This window comes from Pteropus alecto, unplaced genomic scaffold, assembly GCF_000325575.1.
Source record: "Pteropus alecto unplaced genomic scaffold, ASM32557v1 scaffold20, whole genome shotgun sequence".
Classification (NCBI taxonomy): Eukaryota; Metazoa; Chordata; class Mammalia; order Chiroptera; family Pteropodidae; genus Pteropus; species Pteropus alecto.
Window position 1 is genome coordinate 36,523,299 of NW_006436298.1, and position 14,729 is coordinate 36,538,027.

Genomic DNA, 14,729 nt, shown 5'->3' on the forward strand with positions numbered 1-14,729 from the left:
TTTCTCCTTTGTATGTGTTAAAGAAATCACTCAGAAAACAAAAGAAGAGACTCTGAAGAGCAGCTGTCACTGGCAGCCATTCAAGACACTGATACGGGTTTTCAAAAGCCCCATGAAGACTTGAGTTTCTTAGATCTGGGGGTTAGTAGATCTTTTATTAACAAAAATCAAGCCCACCAGCAATATGAGCCTTCTGCTATGCAAAAGGAAAACACTGATTAACTGAACTAAGCATTAAATTGGAGACAAATCTAGAACTCCAGTGGAAAAACAACTTTATTGATTCCCCATGTTTGCCACTGACATACCAGCAGCAGGTCTCATGATACTACACAGGAAGTCCAGCTCAGTCAGAGAGTTTGCTTTGTTGTATGACAGTTGCAGCCAGATCTTCCTGTCTAGATGAAGATACCATCCAAATCCCAGGAAAATAAAACAAAGGGTAAAAAGCCCAGCGGCTGCAAATAATTTCTGTCCAGTCATCAGGACAACTTTCTGCTTTAATTGCAACTACTATACAAACGTTAAGAACTAAATAGGAAAATAATGCAAAAACATTAACTTGGGCAACACACAGTTGGTAGATTCTATGTACACTATAAGTTGAGCAAGGAAAAAAATGACTTTTAAGAAAAGAAACAATACAGTTGTTTCATTGATCAAAGACAAAATCCTTAAAACACCTTTTCTTTCTTCTGTAGATTATCTCACCTGAGCACTATCTCAAGGTGGCATTCAAGTATTATTTTAAAAAGTTTCTAGTGAAATTTTATTCCATATTTCCAAAGCAAAATAAAGACTATTTACAACAGAAGAACTATACACTCAGTTTAGAACACAAAAATGGAAAATCAAAATGGAAAAATGGAAAATAAAACAGTGTCTGCAAGCACATCTAACTTAAGGGTTAAATCTAAGTTGCTGATTCCTCATTTAATTTTTGGGGGACCTGAGCATTTGCAATTCATTTTGCAATCTTCTCATGACATCAGGTATAAAGGGATAGAAGCAGAATTTTTACAGGGAGGTTTAAAAAATATGACTTTAACCTATGAATTGCTTTAGTTTTTGTAAATAACATTAATATGTTTTCTAAATAACAGTTTATCTTAGTTTGAGTGTAGACTATTAAGGAGAATCAATACTTATGTTTATGATGGGCAATTTTATTGTTTAAAAGGAGAAACTGGTTTCTTTTCATGGACATTTCTTTTAATGGACATAAAGCTTAGAATGAATTCATTCTAATCAGATTTTCTATCAGCATAACCTTGAGGGATTTTCTTTCTTTTTTTTAGTTTGAGGTCCTGCTGGAACAAAATTAAATATGGTGGGACTTGCGGAGTCAGTTGGGATTTTCCCATAAATTTGATCTTTTAGAGTCAAACCAAATGGAAAACTGGCAGTTGTCCAAAAACACAGGCACTTCTGTGTTGAAACATGATTCTCTAATTCCAAAGACAAATAAGCCTAGTGAAACGACTGATTCAAAGCAAGTCAGATCTTGGCCCAGCTCTCTACCGTACTGATGATCCAGGCTGCCTAAATGACTTATTTTGGGGCAGCGGGACTATGATTGTTGATACACAACGGCAGACAGCCCTATGGGTGTGGGTGGGCTTTTAGATTATGGACAGAGTTGGGTAATCTCAAGGCCAGGATGGGGAGGCCATTCACATGAAGTGAAGAGTCATCACAATATTTGTACAGTTATCACAATAAATTGAAATTAGATCTTCTGCAACAACACTGTTAAGACATTCAATCACCAGGAAAGTCATAACTCAAGTTAAGCAGAGGATATCTAGGCAAATAATGTTTGTGAACAGCTCTTAGGACACCATCTGAGTGGAAGGCTCTGGGGAATGGCTTTGGCTATCATGCCTTTTGAAGCTGTTTCATGCTGCTGATACTAGAAATGTTGATGAGCAGTTATTTTAATTCAGAGACAATCTGATGGGGACTAAAAACAAATCAGTACACTTTGGATTGCTTCTGTTACCCAGTGATATGTGAAACGGATATGCTCATCTTATCCTTAAACCTTACTACACCCTCTAGGGATAGAGTGGAGCTCAGAAATTGGTGGTAGTGAAAAATAAGTGAAGCTGGGCTGGGAGAGGGGAAGGATAGGGAGGGGACAGACAAACACACAGCAAACATCAAGGCACTGTTCTCCGTGCAAGGGCAGAAAAACATTTTCTCCTCTCAATGCAGCATACATTCTAGGTGGGAGTGGCAGATAAGGAATAAAAAACTAAACGAGGTAATATCAGATAGTTGCAGTTCTATAAAAAAAAAATTTAAACAGATGACATAATGGAGAACGCCAAAGAGAACAAGAAGGTAGCGGAGCATAATGTGAATGAGGGAGAGACTGGTACAGACAAGGCAGGCAGGGAAAAGAGGGTTATCTCAAGGTGTCTCAGCTTGGACATTATTGACATATGGAGCCAGATAATTTGTGTTTTGGGGGCTGTTTTGTCCTGCAGAATGTCTAGTGTTGTTCTTACCTTCTCCTCAATAGATACCAGTAGCAGACCCATGTCGTGACAACCAAAAATGTCTCCAGACATCACCAAATGTCCTCTGGAACATTTGAAAATCTCTAGTTGAGAACCACTAGATCATGTAGGGACTTAGCAGCAGAAGTAATTTAACTCACGTGGCATGGGCACCAGCCAATTAGAGTGAGCTCTGTCTGTAAATAACCCATAAGGCTATACCAGTGCATCCTAGATACATATCAGCCCTGCTATATAGCTCATGGTAAGTAAGGAGCTTAGATTTTATTATAATTGTGATAGAAAGCTATAGTAGTGTCTTAATAAAGAGAGTGACATGGCATCTTTTATGTTTTCAAAAAGACCATCTTCGCTGCTATTCAGAAAATAGATTTTAGGGTAGGGCAGCATGAGAAAGCAGGAAGACTGGTAGGAGGCTACTGAAGAAATCTATATGCAAGATGATGGTCACTTGGACTGGAAAGATAGAGTGGATGTAAGTCACAATGATTGCAATACATTCTAGAGGTAGAGGGCAACTAAAGAATAAAGGTTTAATAACTAAGTTTCAGCTTAACAATTGAGTGGACGATAGTCATTTACTAAGATGAGAAGACTAGGGGAAGAAAAGATTTTTGAAGGAAAATCAAGAATTCTGCTTTGAGTATGTTAAGTTGCAGATGCCTATGAAATGTCTAAATGAAGTCGTCCAACAGGTACCAGTACTGATTGGGTATTTGAGTCTTGAAGTTTGTATGAATTTGGTGATCACCAGCATATACAATACAGAAACAACTAGTATCCAGAAATCTGTGTTTTCATAGGTAATCAACACAAGAGAGGCCACCAACCATTTAAACCAGAATATCTGCTCATTTGCTGAAAGATAACTTACATATTTCATGCCCTGAATCTCATAACTTTCAAGTTCCTTCTTATAGTTGATGAAGATCAGCATCATTTAATTTCAGTTAACATATAGACTGTACTTAGTTTTCTACTGAAAAATCTTGAGCAAATACCCCTGTGCACTTTTCAGGGTTTTCTGATAATGCAAAATTGAATGTGTATCTATCAGGCGCTGGGGTGGGGCAGGCGCAGGGAGAGAAACTCATACAAAATGTTTAGGTCACAATATGATTCCTCACTTGAAGGAATAAGGAATTATTCCCACAATGAAATGCCATCTATTCTTTCAGTATTCAATACATTTATTTTGTCATCATGTTTCATTTAGTATTATTAAATTGCTGATTATACTATTTGTTTTGCAAGACAGGTTTCACTCCATTAGATTCAATTCTGGTTATAACAGATGTCAGCATACACTACTGTTAATAATAAATAAAATCTTATAGTTAAATAACATTGTGATTTTCAAAGCATTTCCTATGCTGATAAAAATTTTATTTTCACCACAATTTTGTAACATAGGAAAGACAGATATTTGTGTGCTTATTTTAAAATAAGAAAACTATTCTTCAACTAAATTAAATGATTTGCCCATGGTCCTATAGCTGGTAACTGTTAGGAAAAGAATGAGAACACAAGTATTTTGACAATTAATTCAGTGCTGAAAGAGTAGAAAGTACATTCTACAGTGTAACTCACACTATATGTACACCAAAGGCGAACTCTTGTTTGACTTTTTCCTGAAAAGGATTTCAGCTGGTTCTCAACTCAGGCATGTTTTCCTGTGTTCCTTCTCTAGAATCTAATTTTTCCATGCTTGATAAAATTCATACGGCTGCTTTCTGTATAAAACATGCTACCTTCCCTTCTGCTTTCTTGGCTTGCCTCTGTCCTAGCTGACATCTTCCTGAGACTTCTTTGCTGGCATTCTAACTTTTCTGATTACTTCAGTCCTATTATGACTAAAACAGTGGAACAGGCTATAAAACTTAAATTATATTCTTCTCCTTCGCCATGCTTTTGTGGGTTTACTTTGTTCTCCTTTATTAATAATCTTCCTTTTTCGAACCTAAAATTCTCATTTCTGCACTGACGAATTTTTTTTACTAATTTTAAAACTAATATATGATATTGTAGAAAATGACATAAAAATACAAAGAATAAAAATTACTTACATTCCCGATAATCAACGATCAGTAAAATCTGATTGCTTCATTACTTCTCTTGTTTCTTAAATTGCATGCTTAGTTAACAATTAAAAATTATTGTTAATAGTGAAGAAATTCAAGTCTATAAATTTTACTCAAATTACAGCTTCAGCCACATGTTATAACCTTGGAGGAGGGTGGCAGAACATGAATTCAGAGAGGCAACATGACGGAGCATGTAAGGCCTTACAGACCATTGTGAAAACTTTGGCATTTCTTGGAGTGAAATAGAGAGCTGATGGAGAGCTGTAGGTAGAGCAATATTATAATTTAACTTAAAGAATCAATTAAATTGCAAAGTGAAATGCCACAGAGGTACAAGGAAGTCTAAGAAAGTTAATATGAAATTTAGCCTTCTTTTTCTGTAAGTAATGAGCCCTGTGATTTAACAGAAACACGTTTTATTCTCTATAATTGCAATTACCAAAGTCTGATAAACATTTAAGTAAACATTATTACATTTTCATCTGATCCTCATGTTTTATCTTCATAATGTCTAGAATACTGAGTCTTATACAATGAGTACTCAATAAATACCTGTTAGATAAAAGGAGGAGGAAGGAAGGGAGGAAGGGGAAAGTCAAAGGTGAATGGTGGGGAAGGAGAGGACGGGAAAATCATTCAGTACACTTAGTTCTATGAATAGGGAAATACTTATATTGTTTAGGACAAGTAATTAGGCTAATACATCTATTAATTAATCTTTTAACATATGTAATATGATGAGCCTCTACTTTAAAACAAAGAACTGAGAAATCTTTTATTTCTTTAAACTACTCTTAAACACTTATGTGTCTGTTATTTGTAAAATATTTTCTTGCCCTGTTTTTCTCAGTAATATGAATTAAAAAAATAGAGTCATAACTCCTACCCCCTCACATGCACACATAGAGGAAGACAAATTCCTGTTAAAAACTAAGATGGTGGAAGAAGATAGAGTTGAATTTCTTCCCTTAATCAATGCGGAACAACAAATAAAGTGCTAATTTGCACACAGGCTGGTTTTGTTAATAGTATTTTAAACCACATCAAGTTTTGTATTAATGATTGTTTAATTGAAGGATTTAGTATACAAATGGTCCCCAACTTACAATGGTTCGACAGGATTTTTTGACTTTATAATGGTGCAAAAGTGATAAGTATTCAGTAGAAACTGCACTTCGAATTTTGAATTTTGATCTTTTCCCCAGCTAGCAATATATAGTAGGGTTCTCTCTCGTGATGCTGGACAGCAGCAGCTCTCAGTTAGCCACGTGGTCACAATGGTAAACAACTCATATTCTATAGTATACTGTTTTGCCAGCGCTGTTTTGGATATTGTTTTGTGTTTTCCCATATCATCATGTCCACAAAACTCCAAGCTCTGTCTCCTGCTTCTGGTGGGAAGAGAAAGGCAATTATTTTTGAGATGAAACAAGATAACTGCCCAATGTAAATGTTCTGAGCATGTATAAGATAGGCTAGATTAAGCTATGACAATTGGTAAATTAGGTGTATTAAGTACATTTTCAGCTTAAGATACATTGAACTTACTGATGGGTTTCTCAGGACATAATCCCATCGTTACTTGAGGAGACTCTGTATATGAAAGAGAGCTATTTTGTGCATTTACAGAATGAAATATGATCAACTTCTCTACTGCTGTATTTAGCAGCACAAGATATCACTGATAAATGGACTGAAGTGATAAATTTGCTCTCCCCGTGAAAAGCAAACCTACTTCTAGCCCAAGCAGCTTATAAGTCTTTATGATCTAAAATTCCCCAAAAGAGAACTGAGGTTACGTCAAAAAAGTATTTTTGTGTGAATCCCATTTATCCTTTTGTAATGGCTTGCGCATCAAATGTTTCCCATCTACATGTCGAAGTTTTCATTTTCTAATACAAAATACCACCCTGAGCCTCAGTACTTAGCTGTATTCTCTTAGCCTTTCCTATCAACACCAGATAACAATCTAGCAGTAACAATTCATCTGACAGTTTTGTGATGAACATACGCGGCACAACTGCATACGGATTGCTCTGCCATCGCTGCATTATCATCCTTGCAATTCCCACCATAAATTCCTCCTTTCGTGGATTAAGTAGGTAGCTCTGAATAAATGCCTGGACCACAACTTTAATTGTGATTTCTTTCTCTCTTTCCATGTATAAGACTGACTTGATTAGTAAGTCTCAGGCAGGTACCATAGAATTTACTGTTATCATAAAATGCACATTTATAAGAGAATATAAATTACTGAATTTGTTGTGGACTAGAGTGATGTTATCTCTTCCATTTCCTTAAATTCAAATATCCTCAGCTAGCCAAATTTAGCCTGATTGTACCCTGGTCTAACCATCTGCACTTCTGATTATCCATATATCTCCCTGAATTTTCACTCTGGATGGCAAAGAAGAATAACATTCATTTTAGTCTCTGACATGGAATCATTTTAAGTTTTTATAAATATATTGAATAAAAAACTTGCCACTTAACTTCTCTACTGGATAATTTAAATCATTTTTTTTTTTTTTTTGTCTATAATAAGAATTCTCACTACGAACATCACGGAGGGTCAACGTATAAGAATTAATTGGCTGCTGTCTTTATGATGTGGGACTGGTAGCAGTGTCCTTCATAACCAAAAGGACCTTAAGAACAGAACAGCTCAGAAAGACCCACATACTTATCATAATTGGCCTTCTCCAGGAGAAGAAACTTATAATGAATTATAAATATCTAAGATAAGATTTAAAAAAATATGAAAGATGCTAAGGATAGAATTGCTTGCCAAGTATAGGTTTAGGCATGATGTTGTTTGGTACTATCAAGGCGCTGGGCTATGGAGCTAAAGAACTTGGCCTCTGTGACTACAAGAGACTCAAAGCTCTCCCAGGAGATAAGCCCTCTGATGTCATTGGAGTAACTCCCAAAAAACAAAGCCTCGTGAGGAAGGGACCTGGTCTGTTTTGTTCACTGCCAGAATGCATTAGTATGCCCAGCTTTTTAAAACACAGGTTTCCAAATATTAAATTATTATTTTTGACTAGTCCATATAGCTACTGTAGTATATCCCCCAAACGATCCCCTACTACCTTAGCCCCTTCTTGGTCCTGGATGTTTCAGAGGGACAGCACTCGGCAGAGAAGAGCAGCTCTGGGACACTGATCTACCATCACCAGCGTCAGTTCTAATGATTACTCAAATGACACTAGCTGTTAAGTATGCTAGAGATCACCCCTGCACCCACTGTTTTGTACATCTCTAGGGCACAAAGCAGTGTCTGCCACATCATAGCTGCTCAATAAACTTTCTGAGTAAATTGATGAATGTTTTTTACTTACACATTTTCCCAGAAACATTACCTATTTGCTAATTCAACCCAATAAATACCAAATATCTGCATTGGTATTATCCACATTTGCAACACCATTCATCAAGACAAACCCTAGTATGTGGCAAAAATTCTTCTGGGCCCTAGAGGAACGAACCCTCCTGGAGCCTGAGTGAGCTAGAGATGTGTTTGGACTTCTTCCTAAAAACACAGATCCCACAAATAATTCACAAATAGGAGAGAAAAGGAGATGCCAAAGAGATTAAATGACTCATAAATGTGCTACTATTCTTCACTCTTCAGGCTCAACTTGACTTCTCTTTGGCTTCAGTTGTAGGGTCTAAAAGTTATTTTTATGACTGGCTAAAGACATAAAAATAGGCTCAACCATATGACAGCTTGCATAAGCTTGAGGAGACCTCTAGGCAGACATGTAGAATCCAGACCCAGAACAGCTCATACTCATTGCCTACTCACTATGTGTCAAGCCCTGTGCAGAGCCATATACATACACCCTTTCAATGAGTGTCTAGAATCACCCCCTAAGCAAATACTAGTCTTTGCCCTCATTTTACAGACTCATAGCTAAGTTGTGGGGAGGCTAAATATTTTGTCTAAAAGTGATAAGTGGCAAGGACAAAATATAATCTTCAGTCTTTCAGCCTCTGGAGTTCAGGTGGTAAGCACTGCACCATCTACCTTCTAAAGATGTAAAGCTAGTATACTTAGCTTCTCTGAGATTACAAATTTTATGCTGTTATCCAATATTTAAGTTAGAGCAGTCATTACACTTCAATATTTCTCCCCAGCTTATGAACTGGTATAAGTTGCTATGGCAACACTTTCCAGCTTCTTCCTTCCATTCATCGTGCTCTTCTCGCTGACTCCCTCATCCAGTCTGGTGTGGCTCCCATAAGTGACTGAACCCACCCTGGTAAGACGAGCTAGGGTCTGCTGGTCACATTTTAAGTGGACATGGGTTTACTCATTGAGCCTCCTCATTTCATTCACTAAGCACCTTGCTCCTTCCCCTGTTCTTCTGATGCCCTTGACTATTGGCTGTTGCACATCTATTACGTCCATATACTGACCCTTCCATTGGAGCTTGACTCATAACCTGTTCTTTCTATATACCTGAAAATGATCTCTTCCTCAACTTCCCAGAGAGGTATAAATTTGTCTCTCTTCTTTGACTCTGAACTTTCATGGACAAACTTCAGAGAGGATTGAGATATTCTCTTTCTTGCCTTTCCAACATCTAAAATGCCTAGACTTTTTTTTTTTTTTACCACAATCAATAAGCCACCATGGGACTATGTATAATGTATCTTTGTATCTGTCAAAGTACCCAGCCCAGCCTTTAGCACCTAATAAGTACATAAAAAGTTAATAAACAGATGAATGGATAGGATAATTGGCTGGTGGATGAGACTAGAGAAGAGCTGGTGTGGTACACAAGTGGAGTCTAATTTAAGAGATGCCACTTGTATCTTTCTTTCTGTACAGTGTGTCTAAGAAATATTTGAGCTGCTTATTTAACATATTGTTAATGTATTAGCTACATTCTTTCAGACACTAACCTAGGTACTCTTTATAATTTTTAATTAAATAGCCTCAAAAATATGGAAGATAAGTGTCAGTATCTTCTTTTTACAGTTGTGTAAAGACGGGTTAGGCAGGTTCGGAGAGGTTAAGTAAGTAGGGAATATGAAGGAGAGATGGATTTACTCCAATGTCACTTTAATTCTTTCAAATCTAGGACTTCACTCTTCTTACTACATCACATTGCCTCATTATTGAAGGAGTCTTATAAAAATACTTCTCTAAAAATTTGCTAGTGTTTTCAGAAGGTGGGTAATTAGCATGTTATCATTAATCTAGTACCACAGACCAGTGGACAAGAGCTTCAAGATATCTCTTAGCAGAAAGAATAACCTTGTATAAATAGAATGCAGGATAGGTAAATGGTAAAGTTTGATGGGAGAAAAAGAAGTTTAAGAAGATTCAAATACGCATCTTCCCAGATTAACAGGAATGAGGTCAGGGTCCTACATGACAAGGTCTAAAAATGAAGACACTAGACAATCAGAAGAAATATAGAACCAGAAGCCAAAAGAACTAATAGGATAATAGGGTGTAAGAGAAGGATGGGTGCTGAAACAGGCTTTCTCACTTCACAAGGGAAAAGGGGCGATTTCTCAGTTTTACCTTTTTTTCCATCTCTGGTTCTGATTGTAGGGATGGTGCTGTTACTACAAAAGACTAATGGGGTAGGAGAGGGTAAGGCAAGTAGAAGAGATTCCATACTGAAATATCATCAGCTTTAAAGTTACCTAATGATGGATGAGGGAATCTTAAATTCCAGTCAAGCCACAAATGTATTTTAAACTAAAAGCATACCCAACTTGAATTAGACAGTAAAGGAAATGCTACCATCATTAGGGTTCAGAAAGTAAGATTACCTGGTGGTGACTGGTACTTTTAGATTTGAGTTCATCGACAGGAAAAAAAAATTGAAATGTAAATGACATGTACAGAAGCAGGCAATAAGCTAAGGGACATATCTAACCTCAGATCCAAGGACTGCCATAAAGAGTCATTTAAGTATGATGGCTGGTAGGTCTCTGGCTGAAGTACTTACTGCAGAAAGAGGTTCTCAGCATGTTTCCCTCTGCTTGCAAAATAGATCTTTAAGGTGGAACATGCCCATCTTAGGTGGTTAGAGAAGCTTAAAAAGATTAAATATGCAACTTTCTCTGATATAAACTTAGGAATGTGCCCCAAAGTTGCTCTCAGGGGGATGTCTTTCCATTTTTATAAAAATCCTGCTCTTCTCTTGAACCATGACTATGATTGAAAAAAGTCCTTTTACTTGTAGGCACAGTCAGTCACTCAAAACAGCTATCATCGATGCTATAAAACTAGCCTGATGCCCTCGGATCCCTTTGACCATTTTTGGGTGCCTTTCTGCTTGCTTTGTTGTGCTATTGCTTTCCAAGGCCTCTTCACTGACTTTTCTCTTGAGGACTCCCTCAGGCTTCTGAGTTGCATACACAAAGAACTGCAGTTTACATGCACCTGGGGTGGCCCTACGCCGATGACTGATGGTGCAGGACAATGGAAGTCCAGCATGTTGGTCTCAGGTCAAGAGAGCGCTGAGACTGAAGCCACCCTCCACAGACTACATGACATGCACCTTACACAGTGCTTTCTCCACTTCCTTTCAGCTTCTCCTGGGAGTGCTTCCTTAATACATGGCTTGCACAGGATTCTCATCTCAGAGTCAGCCTTTGGGGAACCTGACCTAAGACACTAGCTCAAATAAAAAATGCCTGGAGTAGTTTGGGTAAAGACTGCAAAAGGCAATCGCACACGGAAACAGAGCACAGCACTGCCTTAGGTACCGGAGCTCTAGTGCATTTGGGTCCTATTGCTTCTCTCCGCACCACACCTCCATGTCTCTCACATGTAGTGGTTTGGTATCTCATGTGTGTGTGCGTGTGTGTGTGTGTGTGTGTGTGTGTTTCTCTTGGCACCTGCTCCAATTCTCACTGCAAACAGCCTTCCCAAATTTCAGGAAGCTGTGCAAGGATGCATAGGTCAGATATGTAAGACTGGTCACCTAAGCACTCAGTCTCTCACTCTCTCTCTCTCTCTCTCTCTCTCTCTCCTCTCTCTCTCTCACACACGCACACACACACACACACACACACCTGTTTAAGTTGTAAAGCGCACATGTGAATGAAAATGGGGAGTAGAAAAAAGGCAGGTTTACAGATACATTGATACATAATTGTAAATCTTTTATATTTGAAAATATACTAGTAACTATATAATATGGAAAATTTGCCTGAGAACAGACATTTAAGCACATCAATTTACAAGTTTTACTAGCCTTTCACACAGGTGTAGCTACCTTATATTCTGAATGGATGATTGAGAAGTAATCTGTCTTGCCTAAAAAAGATATATGTGTGGATGGGAGTGAGTGGGAGGGTTAATGTGAATCATGGTCTTCTCTCTCCACCTAACAACAGTGTGAGTGAATATTCATGTGTTTCTTGGGTCTGCCTCATGTTTTGTGGGGCAGACAGTCATTGAGACAATTCAGGACCACTGTCTCCCAATCCTTCCCTCTGCTACTCTGCTAGGAGATGGGACATACTGACCATCAGTCACATCTACCCTATGGCCACAATTTCTAGAGATTTTTGGCCTATAATAACACCACAACCCAATTTATGCCCACACATACACATGCATGCAAAACACATAAACACAATCAAAACAAATACTTTGTGAAATAGTACTTGTTCTATCTGTAATGCACTCTATTTTCCATTGTTTTCTATTATAATTGAGTCTATTTCATTTTTTAAATGCCAGTAGCAATCAACTAAATTGATTTCAGGGCCCATTAGTGGGTTATGACCAGTGCCTCGGGACATTAAGAGCTTGCATCTAAATGCTGATATTACTAGAAGCACTGTCCCTATAAGTCATTATCATCCACCAACACCTTGTTGTGCATCAGCTCATTATTCACATAATAAATGTGTTTTGAGCATCTGCTCCATGCAGGGCCCTTATGCTGGAAACCAAGAAAGATACAAACATAAAGAAGCACCCATTCCTTATCTTTAAAAGCTTGCCACTAAGGTCCTTAGTTGCAAGCAACAGAAGCCTATTCTGGCTGATATGATATATAGGAGCTAGATATTATTATATATACAGTATATAGTGATAAGTACAACTATATAGTTTTATAGTACATCAATTAGAGGGGGGGCGGGCAGGTGAGCGCGCAAGCAAGCAAATGAGGGAGCACGAACTAAGAGCTTTCCCAGGACTACCAGGAGGGAGAGAGAACCAAGTTGAGAGTTGCAAGTCCAGAGTCACATCCCAGTAGTGGTCCACAGCTGTTCCTGCTGGCACTCCAGGTTGAACTGTATATGGCCTGCACCCCAAGGCAGCCCTGGACTCCAGTCACTGTCACTGGCCATCACTGCCACTGTTACCCAGGGAAAGTCCATATCTCAGCTGCAGTGGCTCTCCCAAGTCCCAGGTGGTGTCCCATCTCTGCTTTTCTGAAGCACCAGCTCTTGAATAAGTCTACAGTGATAATATCTGTGTGTCCCAGGCCTGGCTGGTCTCAGGTCTGGCTGTGATCCAGGCTCACGGCTAGGAATAGGACCCCAGATTTGGAATGCTACATTAGAGTAGTAGGGTGCCTGTGCCTAAAATATGTAACCATAATTCAGCTTATTGTATCATGCATGTGTGGCTGAATGCCACTATAGTACTCCGACATATGTGGAGCCATGTGGTCCTCTGGGGAGCAGAAGGGGAGGACAAGAAAGGGAGCAGAAGAGCAGAAGCAGAAACGCACTCGCAATAGAACTGCACTCCTCGCAATAGAAGCGCACTCCCCACAATAAAGTTGGTGCCTGCTGTTTCATTCTCATGTTGTCCCCTTGTGCATTCCTCCAATGGGGTGTCTCAACACCGAAACCTTCCCTTCCGATCAGCTCGGCGCTGACGATATCTGACTATTTGAACTAGGGCCATGTGCATTTGCACGGTGACTTAGAGTTTAGACTCAAGAGTCATATCCCTTTGGTTCAAATCTCGTCTCTTCTAATTACCTGCTGTGTGACCCTAGCAAGTTACTTTCTCTCTGTGCTTCAGTTTCCTCAACTATATTAATTTGATAATAGTAGTACCTGCTTCACAGGGCAGTTTGAGGATTAAATGAGTTACTACTTATTAAGTGCTTACAAGTGATATATGTGTAACTATGAGGTGTTAGTAAAGGTAACATCTGGAGCGTTTGTGTTTGATCATGGGAGATGGGCTTAGCATCCAATCTAGAGCCAAAAAAATGGGAAATTTTCCAAACCACAAGATGGGCAGTCAAATAAGAAAGACCAATGTACATTATAAAATCTAGTGGGATCTTTAAAAAATATATATTTGAATGATTTGATTCCTATTCTTATAGGTCAGGGTTCCAAGGGAATGAAACCCAGAATGGGACAGACAGCAGGGAACAGGGGAAAAATCTGGAGCTTTGGGGGCCCTGGACTGGGGAAGTGTGGCTGCCAAAAATTTCTGTGCAAATTCCAGGAGAAAGGCAGAGTGCGGGGATGAAGAGGAATGGATGCCAGAGGCTTTTTCATTTGATAACTTTGCCATGGACTATTCCTGTTCCTCCCCACCCTGAGAGAGATAAATTGGCATTCTAGAGCAGTAGTCTTCAAATATTTTTGCTCACGTATCCTTGAAAAGAATTTTGCAAACTACTTACTACACAGATTTTTAAGTAAACTTCTAGAATTTTTATCATAAATTCAAATAGTTAAAAAGTCAAAAGGTCGCTCCCTTATGAGCTGCGAAGTCTTAAATTGTTCTTTTGGCACCCTGATGGTTAAGTCCTAAGCAATGCATCATGGTCAAATTTAGGATGAGTGAAGTGGGAGGAAGGCAGCTGTAAAAGGGGAGGTGGGAAGAGAGAACCCACAGACCACAAGCACCTTCTTAGGTGGCCAATTTAGGAATGAATACATTTAGAAGTTAAAGAATGAAAGTTTATTCCTTAAAATAATCCCAACTTACATACTCACTGGAAAATCTTCAAGTACCCTCTGGGGTGTGTATGTTTTTTTTTAATACACCTATTCTTAGAGCATATCTAACTTGGTGCTCTTTATGTCATCATATGCATACTTTCCATTAGGATATATATAATAATTATATGTTTTATATGTAGAGTTTGAGCCAATCAGGGCC

At 38.4% G+C, this 14,729-nt stretch overlaps 1 protein-coding gene across 2 annotated transcripts in view; it reads right to left on the reverse strand.

Annotated features, from left to right (window-relative positions):
- Nucleotides 1–14,729, reverse strand: part of NREP (neuronal regeneration related protein) — a 305,011-nt gene that overhangs the window by 129,183 nt on the left and 161,099 nt on the right. The gene's annotated exons all lie outside the window — the stretch shown is intronic.